The sequence below is a fragment of the Lissotriton helveticus genome, chromosome 11 (assembly GCF_964261635.1).
Source record: "Lissotriton helveticus chromosome 11, aLisHel1.1, whole genome shotgun sequence".
Classification (NCBI taxonomy): Eukaryota; Metazoa; Chordata; class Amphibia; order Caudata; family Salamandridae; genus Lissotriton; species Lissotriton helveticus.
This window is the reverse complement of record NC_136072.1, coordinates 44,951,979-44,968,734: the sequence shown is the minus strand read 5'-3', so window position 1 is coordinate 44,968,734 and position 16,756 is coordinate 44,951,979.

The following is a 16,756-nucleotide window of genomic DNA, read 5'->3' as shown; positions in this document are numbered from 1 at the left end:
CTTCGTTATTCAGCCTATAGAGTAAGTAAGCTGAATGGGCGGGAGGATCTTGGTCATTCAACATTTGCCCTGAGAATGGTTCTGGATGGACTCCAGAAGCTCATCCGCCTCGAGTGGTGTTCTGACATTATGCATCTTATTATTGTACATGATGCGCAGAAAGGCCGGGAACCTCATTTGGACTGTTGCACCAGCCGTTCTGAATTTGTCCATCTTCTGTCCCAGCTCCCACTGCCTGTCAAGCGTAGACTTGGATAAGTCAGAGCGGATCTCAAAAGGGAATTCTATTCCATCTTTTAGGTTCGGGGAGTGGGAAAAGCGAGTAGCTCTGTATGCAGATGACATTTTGGTCTTTACCTCAGACCCGGAGATCGCACTCCCAGTAGTGATTAAGAGAGCTGAAGAGTTTGGCCGTATCTCGGGCTATGAGATAAACTCAACCAAAACTGACATCATGGCATGGAACATCCCTGACTTACGGTTAAATATATCTAACTCAATGAGATATTTGGGAATTCGGATAGTGCAAGATATCGCCCAAATTGCCCAAGTTAATCTTGAGAGAATTCTCAATGAAATCAAAAAATCACTAAAATCTTGATCTAATCTTCCACTGACTATCCTAGGTAGAGTAAGCCTGATAAAGATGTCAATCCTTCCCAAGTTTACCTCTTATTTAACACGATCCCTCTCGCATTTGATAAAACAGCATTAGAGAAATGCCAGAGAGAGCTTAATTCTTTCGTGTGGGGATACAAGTCAGCAAGAATATCATGGAAAAAGCTGAGGAGGAGGAGGGAAAAGGGGGGTCTATCCCTGCCTGATCTGCAATACTATGCGTGGGCATTCCAACTATCCCATTCGAGAATGCTCTTAAAAGTGCCATCCAATACATCAATAGGCCTTATGTTTAAGGCAATGCTGATCGGTGCTGGATTACCAACTAACGGCTACATGTTTAAGTTTGGAGAACAGAAATATTTTAAGAAACTTAAATTAAAAATTCTTATGTCCCAAGCGAAGTTATGGTCACAAATAAGGAGGAACCTGGGTTTGTCATACTACTCCAACCTTGCACCCATTTGGGAATCTCCAGGGCTGCCTTCTTGCTGGGACGACAGACTTTCTATACCGTTGAGAGCAGGAGGGATACTAACATGGGGAGAAGTGTTGACAGGAGAATCACTGAGGCCCTGGGAGGAGTTGCGGGAGCAGTGGGGGATAGAGCTCTCGAGGTTTAAGTTTTTACAATTAGATAGTTGGGTTAAGGCATCAAACAGGTCCGGGGTATCACTAGGGAAGCATAGTATCACTGAAGAGAAATTGGTAACGAAACCAGCAGGGGGTAAAGAGGTCTCGCAGTGGTACTGGTGCCTGCTAGAAGAGATAGATGGAGATTTCATCCTCCCGGAACAACTATGGGGCTCAGATCTGGGTACTCAGAGCATCGAAACCTGGCAGAATTCCTGCACCTTACTATATAAATGCGTCAAACCTGCATGGCTAAGGCGTAATCACTTCTTCACAATTCATCGAGCATATTTTACACCGTTAAAACTATCCAAATTTATCCCAGGCAAAAAATGTAACAAATGTGGCCATACCGCAGCCTCAGATATTCACATGTTCAAGGAATGCCCCAACATATCACAGTTTTGGAATAAAGTTAAAGTAACCCTGGACTCCATCCTTAACACTTCGATCTCTATCTCACTTTCCTTGATTATATTTGGATGGGACAACAATATAAAGGGTCACGCAAGGAGATTTCTGTTCTACGCCATACTGCTTGCAAGAAGAGAGATATGCAAGGTCTGGATTGAAAATCTAGCACCAACACACGCAAACTGGCTGTCGTCTCTCTACGCAACCTCTAAAACAGATATGAGGAGATCAGGTGGCGAAAGTAGCTGTATTTTTTGGAACGTTTTGGTCCGCTGGAGACAATAACCGGGGTTTTTTTTTTTTTTTTTTCCCGGTCCTATGATTATGCCTTGAAACTCCAGAACTAGGCCCCCCCAGTTAGCTCCGAATGGCTAGTTCAATTGAATAAAACGTCAAGTTTGGAGTCTTTTCCCACGATACTCTTCGGGCCATCTCTTGCCGGTCCCCACCAATTGTAGCACTGGGTGCAGAGGAAACCCTGCACCTTGACTGCGTGGATGGCAGTTGGAGGCTAAATAAGAGTGGGTCAGGCAAATGAGGATAAAAAAAAAAAAATTAAAAAAAAAAAAAAAAAAATTATCACAGGTCATTTTTCGCTGCTTTTCTCACGCTAATGCATGTGATCACCCTCTATCACTGGATTTCACATCTTCTGGGTGAAAAGCGTTAATAATACGTTGCTAACCCGTCGCTGAAATCCAGCGATAGACGGCGATAATGAAAATCGCGCTGTGCGCGATTTGCAATAATTATCGCATGTGCTTGATAATATGCCCCAAAAAGTCTTATCTAACGTCAGACATAATGATAGGAGGCCCTGTTAAATTGCACACCCAAATAATGGACTCAAAAATGCCCATTTTACCACCATGTTTGCAAGATGCTCGCTCCTGGGGCTGACATAGCTGTCAAGTTTCCCAGGTCCACGTGTGATGTGCTGCTCCAGCCCAGTTTTTCCCCCATGCATTCTGAGGCTGGTTGTCTTGTCTTATAATGACTGGTGGATTTTCAATCATTCAATGTGGTTTTAGCGTCCTTGGCGCGGTAAAGCTACAGCAAACACTTTTTAAAAAAAAAGTTTAAACCTGCAGAAAAGCTAAACTGTGCCCAGCTGTGCATATATATGTTGGTTCATAAAGCGCAGACCTGGCGGCTAAGCAACAGGGCGCTGTACGTGGTATGTGAGATTCCCAGAGGAGAGGGCTCAGTGTATAAACTGTGCTTGAGGAGGGGGTCATAGGAGGGGGCAGATGGGAAGGAGGGCGAGAGCCGCAGTGCTTAATTTGGGCCGGTGGTTTCCAGTGCTCGGCACTTAATTGGTTTCTGGTGCTCTGGACCAGCACTTAATTGTCAACACTGGCACTTATGACAGTCTGCCACATGGTGGCGCTGCTCATCTAATTTAGAGATGAGCAGAACAACGGTTGTTTATAAATACAATGGGGCAGATTTATGATGACTGGCGCATCCCCAGGGATGCGCCAGTCATCCTGCGCCGCTGCTCCGCCACCCATGGTGCGCCGCATTTACAATGCGGCGCACCATGGGGCAAAAACGGCACAGATGCGTGACGCATCTGTGCCGTAAAGGTGGCGCATTGCTGGAGCTGCGTCGCAAGCGCGACGCAGCTCCAGCAAGGCTCGGGGGTGCCCCATCTCCACAATGCTGCGTCAAGACCTACGCCTTTTGACGCAGAATTGTCCTGAAAGTGACTGAGTGAAATCTCATAGATTTCACTCAGCCACTTTTAGGAGGCGTTCCTGCGCAGGAACGCCCCCCCCTGCGCAGGAACGCCTCCTTATGGCGCAGGGCTTTACAACGTGACGCATCTCGTAGTTGCGTCACGTTGTAAATAGGGCGCATTGTTTGCGCCGCCGTTGCGTCAAATAAAGTGAGGCCTTCATAAATCTGCCCCAATAAACATTACAAATGACTAATGCCTGCCTCCCCAACCATTCCCTTCAGCTTTGGGGACCTGGAATAATCTAAATTGTCACACTTGCACTTTTGGCAGCACTTTTGGCAGTGATGACTGGGGCGATGGGTGGTGCAAGCTGCAGTGGCCTCCTGGTCATAGCCCTGGCACATAATATTTTACAAATTAAGCACTGAGGTCAAGTGAGGAGCTGCAGTGGGGGAGAGGTGAGCTAAACTCCCGAGGTCTGAAGTCGGGGATTTGCAGGTCTGGATTATGACATTAATGACGTGTTGTTTGAACATGCTTCCGCTCGTTGTTTACATTTGTGCTGCAGTTTAAATACTCCAGTGACGTCATTAAGACGCCCAAGCTAAACCTACAGATAAACCCGTTCTCATATTGTATTGTTGTTTCCCCTCTTCTCCCTGACCTCAAAAGTTTTTGCCTAGAGGGGGTCCCCTTATCTTGCATGACGCCCAAGCTAAACCCACCGATAAACCCCTTATCAGCATTTCAGTTGTGTGAGGCTTTAGACCTGTGTCTCGAGTTTTAAGTTCATAACAGAGGCATAAATGGGGGGGGGGGGGAGGGGAAACGGAAAAACATAATTAGCACCAGCTGTGGGGCGTCTCGGTGACCCCCCCCCCTGCATTCCAGAATGGCCCTCCCTGAGATGACGTCCTTATTGTGACGTCATTAGCTTCATTCACTAGCCAGCCCCTTTAAGTGATGGGATGACCTTTCATGACCCATGTACAGAAGTTAGCCTTACCCCACCCAGCTTGCACCTCTTGTCCCAATGTGTGTTCCCTCTTACAGTGTGGGCTGCAAGAAGGGCATGTTGTATCTCCATTTCAGGGCGACCCCCCCATTATATTTTGTTGCGTTTCTTTATACTGCCTCTCGGGTTCTACACCAGGCTCAGTGATACATTGAGAACTCTGCAGGCGGATGTATGACGTTACAACGCATGCTTTTACAACGCATGCCATTACGACGCAGGGGGGCGCTGGATAGTGAATAGTTTAATTTACTATTCCAACTGCAGTCCCCGTGGATAGTAGTGAAGGTGTTGGATAGTAATTAAACTATTCCCTATCCTAGAGCGCCCTCCAGCGCAATTCATTGTAATGACTTGCGTTGTAAAAGTTGCGTCGTAATGGTAGTGTGTTGTAAAAGTTGTGTTGTAAAGGATATTTCCCCTGCAGGCAGCTGCCTTATGGCTCCAGCAGAAATTACAAAAATAACCACAAGAGGGGGACAGACTACAAGAAATAACCCCAGGAACGGCCTTGTCGAGTAAAAAGGAAGCATCCAAAGGGCAAAATACAATTTTACGTAGGACTCTGTAACTCCATGCAAGGGACCTTCCCGTTTACTACACCTGAGAATGAATCAAAATGGTGCATTCCGCATCACACGTAGAAAAAGTAAAATGCCTTTAAGGATTGTTTTAGTTCTGGAAGGTGTTCGTTCCTGCACAAAAACATTCCTGCTCGAAACGCAGGCCCCCTTGCAGCATGACACAAGGGTGCCACGTTGGGGCTAGGGTGCACACAGTGCGACAGCGCCAGGAGGGAACAAAAGTGCACCATATTTTAGGAGCTATGGAGCGTTTCTCCTCTCTATCTTTCATGCGGTACAAAAGGGGGTGGAGATGGACGGAGCATCTGAACCAATCAAACACTCACACCCAGTCAACAGATCCGGGTTTAATCCATCACCGTTCTTTAGCCCACTCAGCCACCCCAGTTCAGACTTGGGCATATGCAAATTAGTCTGACCCTGTGCCTCATGGGAACAGTCCAGCCCGAACTGCCAAGCCATGCCTTCCCTGGACCGGAATCAAGCTTACGAGGACCGGTTTCTGGCATTTCAGCCGTCTTCAGCCCGGCTTGCTTGAATCCAGTGGCAAAGTGAGCACGTCTGAGCATACCCTGCCACACTTATGGCGGCCAAAGCGGTACAAAAGGGGGTGGTGATGGACGGAGCATCTGAACCAATCAAACACTCACACCCAGTCAACAGATATGGGTTTAATCCATCACCATTCTTTAGCCCACTCTGCCCCTATCTTTCATGCAACGCAGCCCAGTAATCTCCCTTGCTGCGTTGCGTGAAAGATTAGTTAATGTGGGCCTTCGTTTATTGCTCCGGCACACCTTGGGGCATATTAACAAGGACATTATCTCTGCTTTTTTTGGCTTTAAAAACCCAAAAAGTGGAGATAATCTTTTCGCCCTATTTACAAGCGGGTGCTAACATGCATTAGCGCATGTTAGCACCCTTTTACCCGACGCCTCCCTTTGCATCTCTAATGAGATGCAAAGTGGGCGTCACTGGGCAGTACAACCTTGTAAATATCGCTGATGTGCACATCGCGATATTTACAAGGCTGCCCCAGCATTTAAGCAGACGTTAGTTTTTGGAGAAAACCGCCATTTTCGCCAAAAACGAATGTCTGCTAAAAATGCAGACTTACCTATCCCTGACATTGGGGGTGGATTATGCTGATACGACCACAGGGTCGTATCAGCAAGGTTATCGCCGTTTTGCAGGGAACATCGCTGGAAAACCAGCGATGTTCCCTGCAAAACTGCGATTTCCCCGCTATCGCTGGAATTCTTATTGCCCTGGAGAAACACGTTGTTAATAACGCACTACCAGGGCGATAAATTCCAGAGATAGACGGCAATAAATAAAAAAGTGCTAAGCTCGCTTTGCGTTATTTATCACCGTCCCTTGATGATATGCCCCTTAATCTTCTTCGCTTGCAAATCGTGTGATGTTCCTCGATGTGTTTCCTTTTTGAATGTAACGTTGGTAACATTTATCCAGCACTTTTAAGAGCTTTACAAATGCAATAAATAAAATGACTAAAAATTCATGAATCTACAGGAAAGTTAAGTTATAAGGAAAGTTGTTGTCCTGGAATAACATATTAAAGAAGTAGGGGGCATATTACCAACAACTAGCGATAATTATCGCTATGTTGGTTTAGCGGCGATATTTTCTATCGCCGAGCTGCGGCGATTTTTATCGCTTAGGAACCGTGCTATTATCAAGGTATATCTCCTAAGCGATAAAAATCGGCCGAAATGTATGAATATCGCTGTAAAGTCAGCGATATTCATGCATTACCGAGCTAATGCTCTTAGCCATGTCATCCACCTCCCATTGGATAACATGGCTAAGAACTGCTCAGGGGCAGGTGTTAGCTTTTGGAGATATTCGCGCTTAGCGCGAATATCTCCAAAAGTTGGTAATAGGAGATAGCGATGTTAGCGACTGTTTCCAGTCGCTAACATCTTGGCACGCCCACTTTGCATGTCATTAGTGATAAATATCACTGACATGCAAAGCGGGGCCCAAGATGGTCGCTATCTCCTACTAGCTGTCGCTAACTGGTGTTAGCGACAGCTAGGTAATAGGGAGATAATTCTATCTCCGCTTTCTTGGCTTTTGAAGCCAAAAAAGCGGAAATACACCACCTTGATAATATTCCTCTGGATTATTTGATTTATTTGAAGGGGTTACGCAGGGCAGTCAAAAATACAAATACTCTTTACCCAGCTCTGCATCTCTAACAATCACCAACAACAGGCATTCTCGAATGTTCTTTGATGATGTTTGTTTGATTTTTAGAGCAGTTGTGACATCATTCACTAGATGGCCCTTTTAAAGTCACAGCAACTCCTGGCACTTGCAGATACCATCACAAGTTGATAATAGATTGATATGGTATTTATTTTATTTTGCCTGTATTTAAATGGGGTTTTTTTTGTGCGCATCTCACAGGTATGCATCTATATTTAGGAAAAGGGAAGTTGCAACAAGTACATTTCACATTTTTCTACCGATAAATTTGCAGTTTAATTTGCTTTTTTATATGGTAGCACTATATGCAGCCACTTCTAATACGATACAATATCACTATTTTAGTACAGCAGCATTTGCCCTGCAAAGCAGCTATTTAAGGTAAAATCTACTGTCGCTAATCTCAGAAAATGAGTCCTTTTGCAAGACGCCATGCATCATAGCCAGGAAAGATAGGCCCCGTTATTATTCCAAGGGAAAAAACCTCCTTTATCACAACGATAAAACGAGTATTAACAAATCAAATAGGTCTGGTGTTGGCTGCAAGAATTTTGGCTTTGGCAATGCTTGTTTTGTTTTATCATGGTTTTGTGAAACTTTATTGCCAGGCCCGTGGCGATATAAAACATAAACATTGGCAAAAGACAAAACTATTTTGGGGTCTCAAAAAGCACACATTGCCTTAGTTATCCATGGCACAGAAGGGAACTATTTTGTGTACAGATTTTCTCATTGTGAAGGAGTAGAATGACGTCACTCACAGTGAAATTAGCCGGGGCTTTAAGTGGGCCGAGGCCTTCCGGTCTCAGACGCGGCAGTAATTAATAGCAGACATTGAAACTGGCCATGGCCCTATATTCATGTCCTTAACTGCAATGCCAAAATACTACGGGGCATATTAGCAACAAGTTGCGATAATTATCGCAAACTGCGCTTAGCGCAATTTTTTTTATCGCCTCCTATCGCTGAATCTTGTCGCGGGGATAGCGCGTTATTAGCAACGTTTTTCTCCAAAGCAATAAAAGATCCAGCGATAGCAGCAAAATCCACCAAAAACCCAAGTAATACAGCAATAAAAAATGTATCGCTAGCGTAAACCTTGTTAATAGGCAGAGGTGGATTCAGCCTTAGAATCCAACCTCCCATTGAGTATAATGGCTAAGTCAGGATTTTAGCAGGTGTAAAAATTCCCGCGATAACCCCGGTTGCGAAACTTTTAATATCGCTAACCGGGCCTGGGGCTTCATTGCTAATAGGCGTTAGGTTTGTTAGCGGCTGTTTTCGTGGTCTTTTAGTCGGGTACACCTACTTTGCATGTCAGTAGCGATGAATATCGCTAACACCCAAAGCGGCCTCCAAAACAGTCGCTTTCGCCAGAAAGCTGTCGCTAACAGCTGTTAGCGACAGCTTGCTGATAGGGCGATGAAAATATCGCCCGTTTAGCGGGAAAAAGTGCAGCTAAAGCGGCGATATGGCCCTTGCTAATATTCCCCTATGATCTAATATTGAACACCCCTTGTACGCCTGTCCTTCGTCCTGGGGCAACCAATCGGAAATCTCAGCTTGATTTGAGAGCACAGCAGGGGGGAAGCATACAAAATCTTTGGGATTGTGGATTTTGAAGTCTTGAAAGATGGGATTGTACCAGTAAGCGGTATCCTCATTTTTCAAGAGGATGCAAATTCCTAGCAGATGGCGGTGCAATAGATGGCTATTGGTGTCTTAAATTTAAGCGTTCTAATATACCTGGGTGATTGGCCTTGGAAAGATGATTGTTCCTCTCCCTAAAAAGAGCGGTGAGATTGTGCCTGAAGACCGGCCACTAGTCCTGACAATTATTTTTAGGGAAATCAGACCTCTAAGGGAGTCCCAGAAATACGTCTTAGATGGGATACTCCTAGACTGCCATCCTTGGCAAGGACCTACACACACATAGGGGCACATTAGCAAGCAAATGAGATAAATATTTCAAAACGCGCTTAGCGCGTTTTATTTTATCGACGTCTATCGCTGGATCACATCGCACTCTTAGCGGCGTATTATCAACGCTTTGCTAAGATGCGATGTGAAATCCAGCGATAGCGGGGATTAGCAGGTGAAATTCTGAGATAATGCAAGTGCGATACATAAAAGCTTGCTAATAGGCAAGCGTGGACTTAACATAATAATCCACCTTCCATGTTAAAGGTGGTTAAGTAAACACTTTTTCAAGCGTTAAATAGTTGCGATGAACGGTGCTTAGCACACCTTTATTCATCGCTTCGCGGATATGGCTCCGCATTGATAATAAAATAGAGCGATGGTGTGTTAGTGACATTATTCATTACATTTTAAGTGGGGAACGCCTAGTTTGCATGTCATTAGCGATAAATATCGCTGACGTGCAAAGCTGCAAAAAAACAGGCGCAATTGCCAGAAAACTGTTGCTAACAGTTGTTAGCGACAGCTTGCTGATTGAGGGATAAAAATATCGCCGCTTTAGCGGCAAAAAGTGCTGCTAAAGCGGCGATATTGCCCTTGATGATATGCCCCTTAGTTATTCGTGGGCAAAGTGCTGTATATCTCTTTCAAGAAGCATTTGTTAAATGAAACTTGGATAATGCAAACATTACTGGAGAACCACAGAGCGATGAACAATCGGCGTGAGCTCTGTATAAGATCCAAGGAAGCGAGCTATAGGTTGCTTTCTCATATGAAGGAGGTGGTTCTCTTTGAAGAGGGGGATCTTCAATCCTTTCTGAATTTCAGAAGGGTGGGCGCCATTTTGATATCGTCAGTCATTTTGTTCCAGATGCTGGTTGTGTAGACAGAGAAGACCAGCTTGTTGGTCCATCCCTTCTTGCTCTTCTTCTCCAATCTGGCAATGTCCATGCTCCGCGTTTGGTGCCGTCTCCATTACAGACAGTATATTAAACGTTATATTGTTACTCACGTTATATCATCCCGTAAACACAACAGAAAAGAACCAATGATTTGTAGGAGCGATCAAGAGGCTATCACTTCAGAATGTTTAAGGTATACATAACAATTTAATCCTGATTGCATTAGGCATCAATTGTCAAAGTATAATGTAGTCATATGGTAACATTTCACAACTTCCCCCCTCCAGACACAACGACTTGTCTTTCTACTTGAACAAATCCCACACAGATGGAAAAGTAGATCTGGCAATCGAGCCTTCTCTTACATCACTCCTAAAGTGTGGAACGTCCTGCTGCTACACGTAGGAGCCTACTGTTTACTTCTTGAGTTCCGCAAGAAGCTGAAGACCTGGCTTTCCGAGTAGGCCCACTAGGCTCTAAGTGTGGCTAGACTCACACCTGCTCAGTGCCAGGATACCCTCCCGGGTGCTCTACAGATCTGCATAACATAACATGACAAGACTTAACATAACATAACATAAAATCAGAGATAAGGTCAACAGAACACTACAGGACTAAAACACTTAATGTACCACTCAAGTGTAGCTTTGCAGAACGGATTGACTCTGTTCTCAGTCACAGAGCTTTCACCTCCAGTTTTTACCACCCACAAACTAATGGAGCAGTGAAGACAGCAAACCAAATGATTTTTTCAACTGTAAGCTAGATCCAATGCAACACACTTCCATACTTTCTAAAGAACTTTGGGGCATATTATCAAGCACGGCGTTAACTTTATCGTCGCTTTAGCGGCAGAAAACTGCAGCTAAAGCGGTGATAATGGGCTTGATAATACGCCGTAGAGAATGCCCATAGAAGCCCATGTTCCCACCAGAACATGGGCTTCTATGGGAATTAACAAGGACGTATTATCAAGCCCATTATCGCCACTTTAGCAGCCGTTTTCCGCCACTAAAGCAGTGATAATGTTAACGCTGTTTCTTGATAATATGCCCCTTGTGTGCATCAAAGGGTAAGTAGAAACCTTCTGCTATTAGTTAATGCTTGTTCAGTCCAAACCATTCCAAAAACATCCCTTTATAAACAATGCAAAACAAACAGTTTTAAAGTGTGCCACTCAGACGACGCTCGCTTGAACACCATTTGTTTTTGCGTTTGTTTGGTGCCTGTCTCCTGCAGGGTTGCCATGACCAGTACTGACCTTCAGAGGCAAAGGGGGAGAGGGGTCTGCTGTTGCTTGGCTCAGACAGTTGAGTACATATATGGTAAAGACTCCTCAATTCAAAAGACTGTGGGACTCGTTTACAAAGAATTGGCATAGGGCAGCGCCGCAAGTCGTCTTGCTGAAGCCCTACTCCAATGTGAAAGGGCAGAAATGCACCGTATTTATGAAATATGGGGCCTCCTTTACAAACAACTGGCATAGGGCAGTGCCACAAGCCTTCTTGCTGCGCTGCCCTACGCCAATGCGAAAGGGCAGCAATGCACCATATTTATGAAATACAGTGCATTCCTGTCCTCTCCCCCAATGCCCGAGGAACGCCTCCTTGATGCAGAGTAACTTACTCCATCTCTATGAGGCCATGCAAAGTCCACACAGGGTGCGTTTGCGTCGCCTCATAGAACTGATTAGGAAGCCTGCACCACTGAAGCGTCAAAAAAAGTGGCACTCCGGCGGCGAAGGCCTCTTGTAAATAAGCCTCTGTATTTCTTGAACCCGTTCCGTGGTCGCCCCTTGGTGCACTGAATGTTACTTGATGTATTTCTACTTTATTCTGACAAGTGTATTTTATTTACAGGGGATATTTTCATAGCATAGGCCTAGCTTCAGGGGGACAACAGAACACTGTTCACTCACAGTACAGGGAGACACCCCCAGGCACAAAGCACAGCTCATCAGATTCAACTTTTATGTCATAGGGAAAACATCACGTGCAGCACACGCGATACAAGAGAGTACAAAGGAAGTATCGCGTTATAACCCAACTTACGTGGGATTGCGTATTTATCAAAAAGCGATATGGGGCCAGGGCGCGGGTTGTTATCACATTGTTCGGGGAATCAAATAAAGCAAAGGTACCTTGGAAGTGGAGTTGAAGTAATCGGTAGCAGAGGTGGGTAGGTTGGTTGGGTCTTGTTTTGAAGAAGTCGTGAGACTTAAATTCCTTATTGATTCCTGTTCAAGGTGTTCTATTTGCCTTGATATTTGACATGGCAAAGTCCTTCAACAAAACCCTCTTTTGTTGCATCAGGGCCATGAGATTCAGCACACAGAAAAGCACTGACTTGTTTATGTTCCTTTTTGGTATTTTGCGTGCCGTAAACTACCCCTTTTAAAAGCAATCATAGAATATCGTGGTCGCCAGGCCACCCAGCGTATCCTAGTGGATCACAAACTGCGTCTTGCCTCATTAATATTCATGTGGTAGGTCTATTTGCAACCCACTACGGATTGCTAATGGGCCATATATTACTTTTTTACATTGGTAATAGCTATTAACAATTAGCGATTTGCAAAAATTCGCTACTTGGTATTCGCTATTACAAATCTTCGTACATCTAGCCCTTAGGCCAATAGGAAAGAATGGTTTAGTATTTCCTAAATAGCGATTTCCTCATAGCGATCCTACTCTGTAGGAATTGCTATTAGGGAATCTCTGTTTTTGTACATTCCATTTTGCATTTCCTAAATAGCGATTTCTGAGGATTCGCTATTTAGGAAATGCAAACTGGAAGTTTTGTACACCTGGCCCTATATGTGTTTATCTGATACCCAGTGCAGTAGTTTGAAGAATATTCACTCCCAAATTATTGACAGATTTTATTTGCGTTGACAGTCCAACAAGTCCTAGTCTACGGTACTTGGACCTGGCTCCAAGAGCTTTAGTCCACTTCTGGTGTGAGAGGAGTCACACCGAAGGAGAGATTTACTAAGATTTTGCGCCATATTTGCATCACAAAAGAGACTCAAATCAGTGCAAAATCTTTTTCCTTAGTTACTTTCCAGTGCTAAACATGTTTAGTGCTGGAAATAACGGGAAAGTAATGCGAAGCAGCGCATGACGCTGCTTCACATTACTTTGCGCCATGGGGCATACCAAGGGTGGAGCATGAGCGTTCCCATGCAACCACCCAAGGTTTCTCATCTCAAACCCAATTTACTTAATAAAGTAGATAAGGTTTAGCATATGTAAACTGCACTCTCTTCAAGAAGGTGCACGGAAGGAAGGAGAAATGCTTTCATTTTGCCTTCATTTTCCGACTTTGAATGCGTGCTGCACTGTGCAGCTCACATGCAAAGTCGGAAAAACTTAGGGTTGTGTCTGGACATGCAGGGCCCGATTCACAGAACTAACTTAAGACAAAATCTTAAACCTACTACCATTTTGGTATTCACAGAAGGCACTTACTCATTTTGGTATTCACAGAAGGCACTTACTCATTTTGTTATTCACAGAAGGCACTTACTCATTTTGTTATTCACAGAAGGCACTATCAGCCTGATTCATGTAGGTAAATTGCACTCGCAAAGGGCCAGATTCTGAGAATCTGGCCCTTTGCGAGTGCGATTTTTGCATTTGGTATTCATGATACCAAATGCAAAAATCGCTATGTAAGAATTCGCATATTTGCGTGGAATGGCATTTAAGGAATCTCTAATAGAGATTCCTCAAATGCTATTCATGACACAAAACAAAATAGCGATTTTGGACTTTTGGGGCCGCTATTTACCGAGAGGTCAGACCTGTCGGTAAATAGCAAAAACTCAGAAAAATGCTTTTAAAAGCATTTTTCTAAGTTGCATGTTGCACACACACATGTCCTTTGGACATGTGTGCGCGCAACACCTGTTCAAATGTGCATTTTAGGGGTGCTACAGGGCGTCCTTTGGACACCCCTGGCACCCTTAAAATCGCTATCTCATTTGCGAGTAGCAAATTGCTACTCGCAAATGAGGGATACTCCCCATTCATTCCTATGGGCCTCTTGGCCCATAGGAATGAATGGGGAGTATTTGCGAGTAGCAAATTGCTACTCGCAAATAAAGAACATGTAGGAATCGCTATTTAAGTAGCAATTCCTACATGAATGCCGTTTTGCGTGTCCTCAATAGCGAATCGCTATGATTCGCTATTAGGGACACGCAAAACGGCATGTACATGAATCAGGCTGTTAGTCATTTTGGTATTCACAGAAGGCACTTACTCATTTTGTTATTCACAGAAGGCACTTACTCATTTTGTTATTCACAGAAGGCACTTAGTCATTTTGGTATTCACAGAAGGCACTTATTCATTTCGGTATTCACAGAAATTAGGAGTCCTATCTTTAGGACTCCTAAATGCCTTCTGTGAATGTCGAAAGTCTTAAAATTAGGATTATTTTTCTCAGTTTAGTAGTACTAAAGTTAGTAATCCTAACTTTAGGACTCCTAGACTGAGAAAAATCCTAATTTTAAGACTTTCGGCATTCACAGAAGGCATTTAGGAGTCCTAAAGATAGGACTCCTAACTTCTGTGAATACCGAAATGAGTAAGTGCCTTCACTGAATAACAAAATGAGTAAGTGCCTTCTGTGAATACCAAAACGGTAGTAAGTTTAGGATTTTGTCTTAAGTTAGTTCTGTGAATCGTGCCCAGTATTTTGTACTGGAAGGGTACCCTTCCTATCGAAAAACCTATTATGGACTAATGCACACATCCTAGCGCTATCGCGCTACGGTGAGTGCTTGGCGCGCGGCAGCTGTAATCAGTGCTGGTGCAAGGGAAAGGAGAGGAGAAGAGAGAGACAAATCTCTGAAGATATGACGCTCACCTGCTCCCTCCCTGTTGCGCAACGCAGTATAGCCTCGCAGAGGGGCTGCGCTGCGTGAATTTTTTGTAAATCTCCCCCTAAGTGTGCAAAGGAATGGGTACAACAGTTTCAAAGAAGGCAGGGACACAAAGAAAATGTAAAACGTGATTGCAGCAAACATCCTTTTGGGACCTCTGAGAAACCATCTGCTGTGTCCCTTTCCAGGAATCGGCTGAGCATAAGTCCAATACATCCACCCCGTGTCTCCGGATCGCGTCATTTGCATTAGCTCACCTTTCTACCCAACCTCCTTGGAAAGTGTTGAGCCTGCCAAGGCAAACAGCAGCCAATGGTGGCCAAGATTGAAGCAGCCAATCATGAGGAGCCCAGCTTTGGACCATCATCAAAAAACAGCCAACCGAGCCCATGCCTGCATGCTGTCCACAAACATCCCACACTTCCATCAAGATCTCACCAGACAAGGGGAGATAGTAGGTGCCAAGCGCAAAATTTATTGGGCGCGAAAAATAATCTACTGTGTCTGCAACTCTCATCGCGGCATGTCCACGTGACTCTTGGGCAAACAGTGAGCCCGTTCCCTGGACTGCACATTTTCGCACTCCAGCAGTGAGGCGATCCTGGAAAAACATAAGCCAATGCCTTAGAACAACAGTCTCTGTCATCAAAATGGCAGGTGGGCTGACTCACCACATGTGCAGAATAAGCATCTCTCTCCATTCACAGCTGGAGGGAGGTTGAAGATGAGGAAAAACACAAGAGCATTTCAGAGATGTACGTAAAATTAAAAGTTGATGTATCAATTAAGGCATTATGCCACGAAAATTCCGCCCAGGCTGCAAAATGGAGACTCCATGGTGAAACCGAAAGTGGGGAGCTTTTTTAACTACTGTCCAAAGACATGTAACCCCTTTGTCCCTTACAAGCCTCAGATAGAAATCAAATCAAATCAAATCAGGTGTTTGTTAAGCGCGACTACTCATCCGTAAGGTCCTCAAGGCGCTGGGGGGAGGGGGGTGGGGGTGGGGACGGTTGCAGGTTCCTGTCCATCAAGGAGGGGGTCTGTCGAAGAGCAAGGTTTTGAGGTTTCTTGCAAAGATGGGGAGATAGTTCATTCTTTCTGCTGTATTCAGACATATTGTGGCTAAGATTCCCCAACTTGCAACAATATGAGATAAACAGGAATGCTTCAATTAATTAATTGCATTACTCTGAGTTCTTCCCTCTCTTTAATTCATTATTTCATGAGGCAGCCGGCCTCTGAGGCTCCACCAATCAGCAACAATTGTTTCCCATAAAAGACCCTCCCCAGCTCACCACTTCCTGTTTTTATCAAGCCCTAGACCACACAGTTGTCTGGGAAGTAGCAGGGTGGGAAAAAGGGTAGTATTGAATTGAAGTGAGGAAAGGACTCACTTAGGGGCATATCATCAAGACGGCGATATGAAATTATCGCCACTTTTGCGGCCGTTTTCGCCGAAAAGCGGCGATAATTTCATCGCCTTATCAGCAAAGACACGCTATCGCGTGTTTTGCTGATTTAGCGAGCCTTTTAACAACGCCCTGCTTTGCATCTCTAATGAGATGCAAAGTGGGCGTTCCAGAGCAAAATAATAGGAGAAATAGGAGAAATGTCGCTACGCGACATTTCTCCTATTATCAAGCTGCACCCTAACAAGCAGAGCGTTAGGAAAAGTAGAGCTAACCACAGCTAACGCTACTTTCCTAATGCCTGCTTGTGACCTGATTTAGCCATGTAATCCAATGGGAGGTGGATTACATGCCTAAGATTAACCTGCCCTATTAACAAGGTTATCACAATTTTCAATGGAATATCGCTCGAAAACCAGCAATATTCCATTGAAAACGGCGATAATCCCTG